Here is a 15,160-nt window from a genome sequence, read left to right on the forward strand (position 1 = left end):
ACAATTAGGGACTGAAGACACCAAGTGATGTTTCGTAACTTTGTCCGACGCTTCAGTACCGGAACTTCATTGTCACATTTTGCATTTCAGAATACACCACACACAGTCTGTTGGGGACATGTCAGGACTGCAGGCAGGCCAGTCTCATGCTCTCTCTGTTGGGGACAGGTCAGGACTCCCAGCAACCCAGTCCAGCACCGGTACCTTTTTCGTCAGGGCCAAAGTTTGCATTGTCTTGTTTAGGGCTGGGTATTGATTCAAATTCCAAGAATCGATCCGATTCCGATTCTGGAGATTAAGAATCGATTTAATCTGATTTAATCGATTTGATCTGATTCGATCCAATTTGGGGGTTTGGTGTTATTAAAAATGTATTTGAGCTGTTTCCTGACTGTGTAGAGAAGCTAGTATTATAGTTAAAACTAGTAGGGTATTATATCGATATTAAACAGCAAATAGTTACTAGTTGGTAGTTACTGATGGCTGGAAGACTGGTGAAAAGGGTAATCGTAAATCTACCTTCAAGAAAGGTAATCCAGGACAATAAACAGAGGACATCATTGAGGTGTCTATATGCAACAGTGGACGCCTACCTGCGGCTCTTTGCCTGGTAATAATTCGGCTCCCCAGCCGGTCCGCTCTCACCTGCACAAACGGTCTGTGCCATGGCCCGGTTACCTCATCAGTTCTGGGGACGACACACTGCTACATCTTCGTGGTGCGCGGTTTGTTTACAAGCGTAGCGAGCAGCTAATACTTTTAAAACCGGCGTAGTGGAAAACACGCATTTGACTGTCTTCACACGCTCACACGAGTTACTAATTCGCCAACTACTGGCGATTGATCGATCGCGATATAATACTTATTTTTTTGTCCATTATATGGCTTTAGTTTTGTCGAGGGTATTTGTTCCTTTTAGTTCTCTGAATCCAGATTTCCGATTTGACTATCGTCGTTACCGGCACTGTCCGACACCATGTTGTTTTACAGTTAGTTAGACCGAGCGCGCCTGCGTGAATTCAGTGACAAGGCGGGGGTAAAACTTCACTGGGGGAAATGAAAAAAAAAAATTTTATTAAAAAAAATCGATCTTTGGACTTACGAATCGATTATCAGATCATCATATGCGAATCGATTATGAATCGGAAAATTTATTTTTTCAACACAGGCCTAGTCTTGTTGAAATATGCATGTGTGTATCTGCGAGATATATTGTCTAGAAGGCAGCAAAATGATTGAATTAATTCAGCATTGATGATGTCACATAGTAAGTTGACGTTAGCTATGTTAAGGGAACAGACACAACCCGTGTGTGTGTGTGTGTGTGTGTTTGTGTGTACCTTACCCCATACCTTATCAGACCCTGTATTTTTTACTTGTTGCTGATAACAGTGTTAGGTTGTCCTCGTCTATGGTCTGAAGCACACAGCAACCAATTCTTCCATAAAAGACTCGAAACAGTGACTCACATGTTTCCACTGTGCAATGGTCTATCCCAGATGCCTCCGAGGCCAGAGAAGTTGACAGCGCCTCTGGACATGGTTAATATAAGTTTGCCTTTTGGCACACTAAAGTTTTAACTGGCATTTGTGGAGGTTACTACATATTGTACTGCTCGACAAAGGTGTGTGTGTGTGTGTGTGTGTGTGTGTGTGTGTGTGTGTGTGTGTGTGTGTGTGTGTGTGTGTGTGTGTGTGTGTGTGTGTGTGTGTGTGTGTTAGGGTTACAGTTCTTCCTTAAGCTTCTGAGGGGTCGGAGGTCATGGTTATTTCGCCTAAGCTTGTGCCATTACCCTTTATATCCTTAAATTGATCCAGATACCTTGAATAATTTAATCCCTTTATGCACCTTATTCGACTATACTGTTGATGGTAACTGATCCTAATTGTGCTCCAGAAGGCCCTTTCCTGCTTTCCAGGGTGCAACTTTTGTATCAAATTCTGATGACAATCATGTGTTGGTATCACCTTTTTCAAATCACATAATTATTTTACTCATTACTAGCCCTAAACTGTCCCTAAAGTGTTGCAGGCTCAAAAGGCAAAATGGATGTATATTTACAAATGAAGTAAAGCTGATAAAACATGAAAAATGTTAAAGTAAATGTGGAAATCGAGTCTACTTTTCCCATCCTCCTCAGGGTTGTAATACATGAAAGGGAGAGACAGGGGACAGCCTCGCCCGGTTGGGGGACACCCTTTACAGATCACACATTTATACATAAGAGTGCTGGAAAAATTCTCAATTTGTCCAGCATTTGCCATTATAGGATGTGGTTTGTTTGCAAACTAAACAGTTTTCTCCGACTCTCTCTTTCGTATTCCAGTGAAGACCAGAAACGTTCATTTCTATATCACGGGCATTTTTGAGTGGTGAGACTTCAGTCTATTTTGAGAGGCAGCACAGCTGTGGTGATGAAACGCCTCTGTCTTTTCTCACTTTCCCTCCCTGCTGTAGACAACTCAGCAACTCCAACACGATGCTTTTTGGGAGAAACATCTTTCTCTGCAAGCCCAACTGGTCTCATCAACATATTAGAGACACATACAGAGGTCTGCAGATATTCTAGAAGTGACAATGGCCAAGCTATATGAGAAACCCTATAAGAATTAAAAGATGAAACATTTTTCAACATACATTAGAGCACTGTGGCTGGTGGAGTGACCCACACTAGTGAGAATGTCCATGTTTTTAACACGAAAAATAATAAAAGTCGCAACGAGATGATGACACCAGTACGACAGTCATTCAGGCGAAGGAAGCCGTGCTGAACCGTGTCTTTAAATCTACGCGTTTTATCTCATGCCGTAGCCAAATTAAATCTCCGCAGCAGTGCGGAGTCCTCATCCATATTATCGAGCTGCTGGATCAACGGCCAAGGGGACTGCTGTCCTTCAAAAACCAGCAAGGAGTCACCAGCCCACCCAGCCCGTGGAGTGGAGCTCCAAGCCTTCGCAATCGAGAACATTGAGTGAAGTGGCCACGAAAGGGGAAATTCCCTCCTCCGTCAATGACCAAACGGACCACAGAAAGCCCGTGGAACAAATACCACACGGCAAACTGTGGACCGTCCAACAAATCCAGAGTAAACCACACATTGTTCTTGGGAATGAAAATATTGTAATGTGTCCTCTCCCATACAGCTCCTATCATCAGACCACAGCTGGAGCTCACAACGCAGGATAATCTTCGTCGTAGACACAGAAAGGTTGCGTAACCATGAAATACAAGTGTAGAGGCTGCTGAGACAGTCGTGCAGAAAGGTGCAGTGCACAGCCACAGTCATGCATCACGCACACGTGACCAGCCGAGGAGGTGCGTGGTGTAGTGAGTCTAGCACAAACAGGTACAGATACACACGTCTCACCGGTCTTTGCGGCTCAAGGAGTGAGCGCACAGTGAGCGTGCCGCGTACTTCCCACAATTCCGCAGGATCCGGTCCCATTCGGGATCGCTCGTGAGTTACTCATGACTTAAAACACCGGCATCCTAAATCTCCAAGGTGCACGGAGACACCTGGAAGGCCAAAGCCAAAGCAAAAATAGCTAAATGTATTTCTTGCCTTCCTAGGCGACTGTCAAGTGCAATCTCCAACAGTCCTTAGGGGCATATTCCCCTGCATCTGCCAATCAGGTGGTGCTCAAAGACAACAATGAGCAGGGCATATGACATGGCACGAGCTAGCAGACACTGTCACCACGGATTAAGAAGGATATGGCGCTAAACTACTTGTGATGCAACACACTCACCTAGAAGTGGGTGGGGGAGGGGAGCTGAGATTAATGTGTCACCTCGCCTGACCTACTTTGGGTTTCAGGATCTATCAGTGGCAATTTGACCATGGAGGGAATATTCCCCAGCAGGGGCATAAATGGGTCCCCCCCCACCCCCGCCCCTCATGCCTGCGTTATGCTTCCAGCGTCCTCCTGGCCCTGCAGAGGTCAACATTTTCCATTGCGCTCAGGCAGAAATTAAGACAACCTCATCCCTCTAGGGGAAGACTTGTTAAAAGAACATTCTGGGTGTGTCAGGTCATTTTCTGGAGTGTGTTTTACCATTAATCTACAAATCCTGTTCCACTCCCTGTACACTGACCCAGAACCCCAAAGGCTCTTCCTATCTGAACAAACGGTAATTCTATAGGGATCACATGGTGGTTCCTGCACATACGCATCTGGATAAGTCCAATAAAATTTAAATATATGCAAAAGTATATTAGCATCAGCATATTTTATAGAGTGCATACAGCAATGCTAAAATGACTCAAGTACCAACTGGTTCCGAAAATCAATGATCCAATCTCATGTCAATCTAAATCTAAAGTCAGTCAAATTACTGAGTTATTCACCCAGGAACAAACAACACAAAATAATACTGAGGACCTTTTGAAACAAGAAATCTGCTCAAAACAATTACACAGTGACCGTAATGATGGATTTTAAAAAAATCTTCCAAAAAAACGTAAGATGTGTTGGCCAAAGAGCTACAGAAGAACAGTGAATAATGTTAAGAAGTCACAGGAAGCTTCTGTCGTCAGGGGAGACCTGTAGTTGTTTTTATTGTCACAAAACTACATTTCCATCTCCATCACACAAGTGGAAGGCAGTGACGTTCCATAACTGTGTAGGGGGAGGCCTTTCCGTCCAGGTTTGACAGGGCTGATGTGCTCCAAGACAGAATGGAAATAAGGACTTTATTTTGGAAGTGGGCATTCCAGGGATCGTTCAGAGTGGAATTTCTGAATGTGGGATGGCTTGTCTCTCCGAGAAAGCAACTAACTGATGAGGAAAATAAAACTTATAGAACTAAGGAAAGCTCTTGGTCAGTAGCTCAGCTCGCTAATTGTGCTTACGGAGGCCTAAATCACTCCCTGCTGGTCACCATCTCACTGTATTTCCTCAAATCTGCTTCTTTCATTACTAATGATAAGATGATCTGAACGGATTGTGTGCACCTGGTCAGTGTTTATGATCACTTCGCAACTGCAGAGGTCCATGACAAAAATACTACATTACAGCTAGGGATGCACCGAAATGAAAATTCTTAGCCGAAACCGAAAACCGAAAATGAGGAAACCAAGGCCGAAAGCCGAAAACCGAAACACCGAAATACATTATGCCAATTATTAGTAACATTGGATTTATGGCTAACCTCACTAAAATCAAGGCATTGCTTTTCAAAGAATAATTCAACTACAAAATTTGATTTGAAAATATTTATTTAGCACTGACATTACAGTAATGCATATTATAAAATAAAATTAGTGGTGGGCCGTTAACGGCGATAACGCTGACAAGGGCCGACCACTAATTAAATTTAACTCGCTTGCAGACCGTTTTTATCTGAGAGGATAAATATATGTATTTTATACGAGTTAAATTTAATTATAACTGACTGGCCTGAAAGATAAATATAAATTCTCTCATAAAAACGTGACGCGAGTTGCAACAACATTAAACAGCTCAGGTAAACACGCTTCTGAGAAATGTCGTCTGCCCTGCAAAACATAACGGGGCTCAATGTGCTCTATTAGCCTACGAAATCCCACATCCTCTACGACAAAGAACGGCTGATCGTCTAAGGCAACGAGTTCCATAATTTTTGGTGTATTATGTCCTTTGCCTCGGCACCATCACTGGAAAACTTTTTTGCTAGCTTTATCCAAATAAGCGCGTGCAGGTGGCGATTTTTGTTTGCGTCATCACAACACATTGTTTCGGCCGTGTTGTTTCGGTGATGAAAGTATTTCGGCCGAAAACCGAAAATGCAAATTTAAGCCATTTCAGCCGAAAATTTTCGGTGGCCGAATTTTCGGTGCATCCCTAATTACAGCACTACAGTATGACAAAAATACTACATTACAGCACTATAGTGTGACAAAAATACTACATTACAGCACTACAGTATGACAAAAATACTACATTACAGCACTATAGTGTGACAAAAATACTACATTACAGCACTACAGTATGACAAAAATACTACATTACAGCACTATAGTATGACAAAAATACTACATTACAGCACTACAGTATGACAACAATACTACATTACAGCGCTATAGTATGACAAAAATACTACATTACAGCACTATAGTATGACAAAAATTATGCTACAGTACGATTACAATATGCATGGTTGTGCAGTGAAATACACTTTAAACCCTCGTAACTATTGTCTACCACTATTATCTAAATCATTTATTTATGGTTGTAGGATTATAAGAATGCCTAAATCCATCACAACACCCACAGCAAACTCATCTGAAACATCTGTGATTGGTCAAAATTCTCACAGCATACAATAAAACAATGTGACTCATTAAGCCGGCTCATTTGCATGTCACAGCCTTGTGTGATGCGATATGAGCAATATGAAGTCAGAGATTGTGAAACAATTAATAAACACGGTCATGTGAAGTCCTGTACCACCATTTTAGAGGTGTAACAATACACACATTTTCAGGTCTGACAAAGTTTTCAATTCTGTGGTCTTGAATTGATTTATTTCCAGATATTCCATGTGTTAAAAAAATATTGATTCAACAGAGTTGTAAAAATATACTACACAGTTTGGTTTGGGTAAAAAGCCAAATTTTATAACAAAAGATAAAAAAGATACTGTTAAAGTGTACATAGAAATTGAAAATGATGAAAAACCCATAGTGTCTCAAATAAAACCTATCACAGGTACAGGACACCCTTTAAACACATGTGTGCATGACATTAATAGTGCAAAAATGTTGAGTTTTTTTAAACTTTTTTTCATATTTGAGCTTTTCAATACACCCTTAGTTTTCATTACTATCTGATCATCTTATTGACCTTCAAAGAGCCCCAGGGTCCCTGAGGCATCCTCCACCCCTCCACTCCTCCACCCCTCTACTCCTCCTCCCCTCTACTCCTCTACCCCTCCACACCCCACTCCTCCACTCTTCCACCCTTTTACTCCTTCACTCCTCTACCCCTCCACTCCTTCACCCCTCCACTCCTCCTCCCCTCCACCCCTCTACTCCTCCACCCCTCTACTCCTCCACTCCTTTACTTCTTCACTCTGCTACTCCTCCTCCTCCTCCTCCCCTCTACTCCTCCACTCCTCCACTCCTTTACTCCTTCACTCCTCCACTCCTCCACTCCGCTACTCCTCCTCCTCCCCTCTACTCCTCCTCCTCCCCTCTACTCCTCCACTCCACTACTCCTCCTCCTCCCCTCTACTCCTCCTCCTCCCCTCTACTCCTCCACTCCCCCACCGCCCTACACTAAAAGAACAATGAAGCACATGTGAATACTCCTCCTCCCCTCTACCCCTCCACACCCCACTCCTCCACTCTTCCACCCTTTTACTCCTCCACTCCTCTACCCCTCCACTCCTTCACCCCTCCACTCCTCCTCCCCTCCACTCCTTTACTACTCTACTCCTTCACTCCTCCACCCCTCTACTCCTCCATCCCTCTACTCCTCCACTCTGCTACTCCTCCTCCTCCTCCCCTCTACTCCTCCACTCCTTTACTCCTTCACTCCTCCACCCCTCTACTCCTCCACCCCTCTACTCCTCCACTCCGCTACTCCTCCTCCTCCCCTCTACTCCTCCTCCTCCCCTCTACTCCTCCTCCCCTCTACTCCTCTACTCCTCTACTCCTCCACTCCGCTACTCCTCCTCCTCCCCTCTACTCCTCCACCCCTCTACTCCTCCTCCCCTCTACTCCTCTACTCCTACACTCCGCTACTCCTCCTCCTCCCCTCTACTCCTCCTCCCCTCCACCCCTCTACTCCTCCACCCCTCTACTCCTCCACTCCTCCACCGCCCTACACTAAAAGAACAATGAAGCACATGTGAATCTGTCACTGCCCGGTGTGCCTCCACCACCTACGTACTGTCGTAAATAAAACTGTTGAGCAAAGTGATCAGAAGTGTAAAGTACAATGAACTGTCACCAGTTACATGGATCTGGACTGAGTCTCCAGTCATGCAGACACATGTGACAGTAAAACAGACAGCAAGGTAAAGGGCTACACTCTACTGAGCTGGAACCAAGCTGAATAAACTCATTACACCAGACCTTTCATGATGAACAGGTCATCTTTTTCCAGGAAAATAAGCGTCTTTCTGTAAATCTCCTTAATCCACTTGATATGGCTCAGTGGTTTACAGATGAACTTGTGATCTTTTCAAACCATCTGCCTCTACAGAATGAGGCAGGGCCAATGTCAGCTGTGCATAAATCATAATTCTGAAGTCAGTTAGATTCATAACTAACAAAACTGGAATTTAACACGAAGCACAGAGTATATTTGGCTCATTTGGTTGAGGATGGTTTTGGTTCATCCAAACTCACTGCTAAACATCATCCAAATGTGTTGGTGTTCAGTGTGACCCAGCTCGTGAGAGAGGTCAGGAACTGATAACCAAAGTTGAGCTGGAAGGGATAACCTCATATTTCTTCCTGCCAACACAGTTGCTATGGAGGCACCCTGGTAGTCTAGGTAGTGGGCCAACCGTGGTTGAGGTGCTCACTGAACTAACTAGATCTGCTAGAACAAAAAGACCCAAACATAACATATGAGCTCAAACACTCAGATTGCCTTCTGCAATCATGGGGCCTCTTGACCAACTCTAAACGTCATCAATCCAATTACTCGAATTGCTCAGTGGTCCAGCAGAAGGTGACTAGCTAATGAATAACCAAGACCCCAACACCACTTAATAACATAATACTTGTATAAAGTGATGAGAAAAAAATCACTACATGTCAGACATAAAATAAAATTCAAATGAAAACAAAAAATTAAATGATAACTGCAAGACAAAACATGTTTAATTTATGCCTCTATCATATCCGACTGGTGTTGAAATGAAGCCGGCCATACCCTCTTGTTTACTCAGACTTTAAGCCTTTACACAAACAGAATGATCAATCTAACATTACCTCCTGGAGCGGAGGGAACAAATAACACTAAATACCTTTTTACAAAAGTATGGATTTGGCATTCGTCAGCCAGTCTCTTCCAGCAACCAGTGTCATTTATTCTCTTGAAAAACGCAGCATTTATTACTGCTATGTTGGGTAAACTGCAGCGTGAAGCAGAGAAGGAGGCTACATTAGCACAGGAGAGGCCGTCGGACACACAGGCACAGAGCTCTGCTTCACTTACCACACTATCAACACTTTTTCCACAGTGCAAATGTTTTATAGGGCTTCTGTCCAAGCGTCTCAGCACCTGCAATAACAGAAAAGGGTGGATTTAGCAGAAGTAGCAGAGCATCTGTGCAATGCAGACCTCTGCTGACTAAAAATATCTCATGTTTGTGGGTATACACATATACTACACAGAAAACCAAATCACATGATATCACTTGGGGGGGACTCATCTTACTACTGATCTCTAAGGTTAGGTAGGGCAGGATGTTTTGGCGTGGTATGCTCAATGGTCAAGCTCCATTCAACCTGATTAGGACAACCGACATCAGCATTTTTTCTTGTACAAGTACAGGCTGAATTTGTTGATGAAACATTTTCCAAAACCAGCCCACATTTCATAAACTTCAGTCAACTTTAGCATGTAATCAAAGTGAGAGAGCATCTAGCGCACTGCTGGATGGTTTGGCTTATTTTTAGTATAGAGCTGAACAAGTCAGTATAGAGTCAGTATGGAGTTCACTGGAGTCAGTATGGAGTTCACTGGAGTCAGTGCGGAGTTCACTGGAGTCAGTATGGGGTTCACTGGAGTCAGTATGGCAGGGTATCTGCACATTTTTAAATCTCAAATTCAATGACTTTTAAGACCTTTTTAATACCTCTCACAAGAAAAAATAACACTATCACCGGGGATGCAGGTGTGTTCCACATCGTTGCGGGGGGGGGGGTTGGCGAACGAAAATTGTTAACGTTGTTGAGGCCGTATACTCCAACGCTAGGAATCTAGCACTAGGACCCTGGAGCGGTCCTTTCTGCAATAGCGCTAGATTCGGCAAAGTTCACATCGCGCCAGAACAACTGAACAACACACACTTATAATAATTTAATGCCTCCCCTCATAAAATTCCAGACATTTTAAGACATTTTTAGGCGTTGAATATGGAAAACTAAATTTAAGACATTTTAAGACTTTTTAAGGACCCGTGGGTACCCTGGTATGGGGTTCACTGGAGTCAGTATGGAGTTCACTGGAGTCAGTATGGGGTTCACTGGAGTCAGTATGGAGTTCACTGGAGTCAGTGTGGGGTTCACTGGAGTCAGTATGGAGTTCACTGGAGTCAGTGTGGAGTTCACTGGAGTCAGTGTGGAGTTCACTTGTAAATACATGTGGCACAAACACAGCAGTAAAGACAGCACTTATGGTCCACAGCTTTGGCACAGCGATAAGATAAGGAGTGGTTTCCAAACATGCAGACACTGATGCCCTTCCTTCTGCTTTGCATAAATTTGAGAAATATCAGATGCACCACTTCCTGTGTCGAAGTCAGTTAAGAGTAAGTCGCTTAATCACACTGCATCGTCAAAGCTTATGAAAATGATATTTGCATGAGATTGTGTGGAGTAGATAACTGATTCATGACACTCATGACCAAAACAGCACAACCAAAAACAGTGTTCAACTCTAGACATGAGGTGTTCTATTTAACGCCTATATAAAATGTTCTATAAAACGTGGAACACGTGGTAAGCAGGCCTGGGTGACGTGGAACACGTGGTAAGCAGGCCTGGGTGACGTGGAACACGTGGTAAGCAGGCCTGAGTGACGTGGAACACGTTGTAAGCAGGCCTGGGTGACGTGGAACATGTGGTAAGCAGGCCTGGGTGACGTGGAACACGTGGTGAGCAGGCCTGGGAGACGTGGAACACGTGGTAAGCAGGCCTGAGTGACGTCGAACACGTGGTAAGCAGGCCTGAGTGACGTGGAACATGTGGTAAGCAGGCCTGGGTGGGTGCAGCAGTTAACCAGGTTCAGTTCAATCCAGCCCAGTTCTCATCTCCTACCTTTTAAACAGCTGCACCAGACACACTTATCATGTAAAATAGCACATCTGGGTGTCGCGTGAATTGCAGCAGCTTTGAAAAATGCTATTTTTGTATCTCCTGCATACGCTCCTTATTCTGGGAGGGTGGAGATCGTTTCAACTGCACACGATACAAAGGGTTGTTGAGGTGTATTATAAAGGATACCTAATAGCTCTTAGTAAGCATGACTATTTATTTCCAAACAGTGTAATATCCATTATTATAATCAGCGACACTAATCAAGCACATTATTCCACAACACACTGTTATGCATTTCCAGCACACATTGTTTGCTGGTTTTATGACTTCAGTGGATGTAGAGACTGTACTGGTTCACACATACTTCATGTGCTTCGTATTGCCACAAGTAGTGTGTGTTTTGTTGTGGTGGTGAGCGGCCCACAGCTCACCCTCTACTGGACCTCCCATGTAGCTCCACCAGCCTGTGTGTGCAGACCCTGGAATGACCAGGCCAAAGTTAGACGAGACAGCAACTGTGGCAATTTTGACACCAGTGAAAACAAGACACTTTTTTTTGCCGTTTCCTCTTCAGCACTAACGCAAGAAACAGAGTTGAAGAGTTCACTGATAATTTTTCTTTAAATACTGAAGAATTCACTGATATTTCTGCTTTTAATACTAAAGAGCTGGTTGGTAGCGTTCCTACTACTGTATTTACTATCCAGACCACAATAGACAACACACCCAACATAGTACACCCAACACAGTGTGCTGGCTCCCAATATGTACTATAAGAGGAATGGATTGAAAGTTTTGGATAACCTCACAAATCTCTGTTCACAGGAGAGAGTGGCTTGAAGAGGCAGCTTCTGAACTATCTCTCCTGTGTCTCTCCTGCGTCTCTCCTGCGTCTCTCCTGCGTCTCTACTGCGTCTCTACTGCGTCTCTACTGCGTCTCTACTGCGTCTCTGACCTGTCTCCATTATATCTATGAACTAGGGCTGGGTATCGATTCAAATTCCAAGAATCGATCCGATTCCGATTCTGAAGATTAAGAATCGATTTATTTCGATTTAATCCAATTTAATCGATTTGATCCGATTCAGGGTTTAGTGTTATTAAAAATGTATATGAGCTGTTTCCTGACTATGTACAGAAGCAACACGTTAAAACTAGTATTATATCAATATTAATCAGCAAATAGTTACTGATAGTTGGTAGTTACTGATGGCTGGAAGACTGGTGAAAAGGGTCATCATAAATCTACCTTCAAGTAGGGCTGTCGCGATAACCGCAGTATAGCAATACCGCGCTATTGACGAGAAAATCGCAACATACGGGAATTAACCGCAACAACCGCAATATTGGTGTTTTTTCCCATGCGAGGGGAAAGTGCCTGTGCAAGAGTTAAAGTCATTTTCCCATCAACCCCCTGTTATCATCCGGTGCAGCTGATCAACAATCCGTCTCCTTTTTTCAAAGATGGAAACTACGGAAGATGCTCTGGTCAAAAAACAAAACGCGACTTCGCCGGTTTGGGAGCATTTCGGGTTCAAGCCAAATCCACGCAGATCCACTCGCCTGGTGGCGCGTCAATGAGGCTAGATTTCCTCTGCTCTCCAAACTCGCCCGCAAGTACATGTGCATTTGTGCAACAAGCACACCATCAGAGCGAGTTTTTAGTACTGCCGGGAATATTGTTAGCCCTTTCCGCTCCTCACTGAAACCACATAAGGTGAATATGTTGGTTTTCTTAGCGCGCAACAGGGACGTGACAACTCAGGTTATTCTTCTGGTTAAGGAAAGATTTCGTTTTATTGATTTATTTTTGTCTTTAAAATCTCGTTTAAAATATAGCATGGGTTCTTACTGCATCTCATTTGACTTCTGTGTTCTCTATTTGACAATAAACACATTTAACTGCTCTTAAAACTGTGTCTTCTTTGCAATTTAAAAACAATAAGAACCCCTTTACAATAAAAACAATAAAACAATTATATAGCTCTAAACTTAAGATTTTAGACGACAAATGATGCATATCGCGTCATACCGCATATCGCGGTGTTGAGCCACCATAAATAACCGCAGGGGAAATTCTTTCACCGCGACAGCCCTACCTTCAAGAAAGGTAATCCAGAACAATAAACAGAGGACATCTTTGAGGTGTCTATATCTGCAACAGTGGACTCCTACTGGGACACTAACCAGTGCATTATTATTATAATTGAAATAATTAAGAAGTCACCCAAAAGCTGTTGCTACCAAATGCATTTTTATTTTTAAAGTGCTCACACTTAACAAACTGAAAGTATAAAATGTAAACGTGTATTTTTCTTTAAAGTGTGAATATAAGACCAGAACTGTCATGTTACGGTCCCCGACCCCTCCCTGTTGGGCGTGTGTTAACGTTGTCTGCGGCTACTCGTCTGCGTCTGTAGATCTCCGTGGGTGCGGGTGCGTCTTGTGATAGTCCTCACCGGTGACTCGTCTCGTCATCACTGGGGGTTTATGTGGTTTGTCTATTTAATGTGCGTTTGCGCAGCGTCCTGTGCTCGTCGTTGTTGGAGTCACACATGTTCTATGTAAACGTGTTTTATGTGCGCTGTCTGCGCTTCGGTAAATTTTATAAACGTAACGATTTGGAAAGTGCAAAGGATTCTGTCTCGTCCATCGCCTTGCGCCCAACGTTACAAGAGCATTTTTAACTTTTTTAACTGTAAAAACACTGGGTAAACTGTCAGTAACATGGACTAACTGTAAATAGTCACTGACACTGGATAAACTGTCCTTCTGTTTTTAGATTGCCGATTTGACTATCGTCATTACTGTCACACGCCCTGCCTGAGCGCACGCCGAACGGACTGGATCGCCATGGGCTGAACGTCCAGACTCATCTGGGTGCGCGTCACCTGCTTCAGAAGGCACCTTCACAGAGCAGACACCCCTGCAAACAGGCCTGATGCCCTACGCCAAAGCAGAGCAAAACACTTCATAACTGCACTCAGAAACAAAACTAAGCTTCAACAAAAGTCTATGCGACTGAAGGAGGCCCATCAAAGCACGGAATGGCTGTGGTGTATTGTACTGCTGATCAGTTCAGCAGGAGAATATTAGTTAATGAGACAGACGTAAGTGTACATGGAACTGCAGTCAGGAAACGTGGTGATTGACATAAAAACTGATGTACAAAATTCTCCAGCCGCTGGCAGCCAGGAATGAACCCCAGATTAACCTGTCATTTAAGAGACAGAGCAACACATGAGAATACAAAGATCACAGCCAAAACATATTATTATTATTTTAATCATAGATAATCTCTGTCTTCACACAGTGTTTTACACAGCACATTCAAACCCTCCTCAAAATAACCAGTTAAAATCTGTTTATCAATTAAGCTACTTGCCCAAACTGCAACGAGGTGCCCTTGAGCAAGGCACCTAACCCCAACTGCTCCCCGGGCGCCGGGGTAGGGCTGCCCACCGCTCTGGGCACGTGTGATCCACAGCTCCCTAGTAATCACTAGTGTGTGTGTGTGTGTGTGTTCTAACTGCACAGATGGGTTAAAAGCGGAGGACAAATTTTGATTGCGGTGTAAAACATCACAATTGACAAAATATGGTACATTTAACAACAGAGGCTTTATCACAACTGCAGGACAACATCCACAATCACACTCAGTAGCACAGTCTCACTCTCAGCAGCACACTCTTACACTCAGGTGCCCTCTCTCACTCTCAGCAGTGCCACCTCTCGCTCTCAGCAGTGCCCCCTCTCACCCTCAGGAGTGCCCCCTCTCACCCTCAGGAGTGCCCCCTCTCACCCTCAGCAGTGCCCCCTCTCACCCTCAGCAGTGCCCCCTCTCACCCTCAGGAGTGCCCCCTCTCACCCTCAGGAGTGCCCCCTCTCACCCTCAGGAGTGCCCCCTCTCACCCTCAGGAGTGCCCCCTTTCATCCTCAGGAGTGCCCCCTCTCACCCTCAGGAGTGCCCCCTCTCACCTTCAGCAGTGCCCCCTCTCACCCTCAGGAGTGCCCCCTCTCACCCTCAGGAGTGCCCCCTCTCACCTTCAGCAGTGCCCCCTCTCACCCTCAGGAGTGCCCCCTCTCACCCTCAGGAGTGCCCCCTCTCACCCTCAGGAGTGCCCCCTCTCACCCTCAGGAGTGCCCCCTCTCACTCTCAGGAGTGCCCCCTCTCACTCTCAG

At 44.3% G+C, this 15,160-nt stretch overlaps 1 protein-coding gene across 2 annotated transcripts in view; it reads right to left on the reverse strand.

Moving 5' to 3' along the window:
* The window catches only part of tbl1xr1a (TBL1X/Y related 1a), a 45,002-nt gene that overhangs the window by 10,996 nt on the left and 18,846 nt on the right, over positions 1-15,160 (reverse strand). The window contains exon 3 of one of the 2 annotated variants that reach the window (XM_077023408.1): positions 9,153-9,218. The exons of the other annotated variant lie outside the window; for it this stretch is intronic. The gene's annotated coding sequence lies outside the window, so the exon portion shown is untranslated. The remainder of the gene's footprint in view (positions 1-9,152; positions 9,219-15,160) is intronic. 2 annotated transcript variants of the gene reach the window in all.

This window comes from Brachyhypopomus gauderio, chromosome 12 (assembly GCF_052324685.1).
Source record: "Brachyhypopomus gauderio isolate BG-103 chromosome 12, BGAUD_0.2, whole genome shotgun sequence".
NCBI lineage: Eukaryota > Metazoa > Chordata > Actinopteri > Gymnotiformes > Hypopomidae > Brachyhypopomus > Brachyhypopomus gauderio.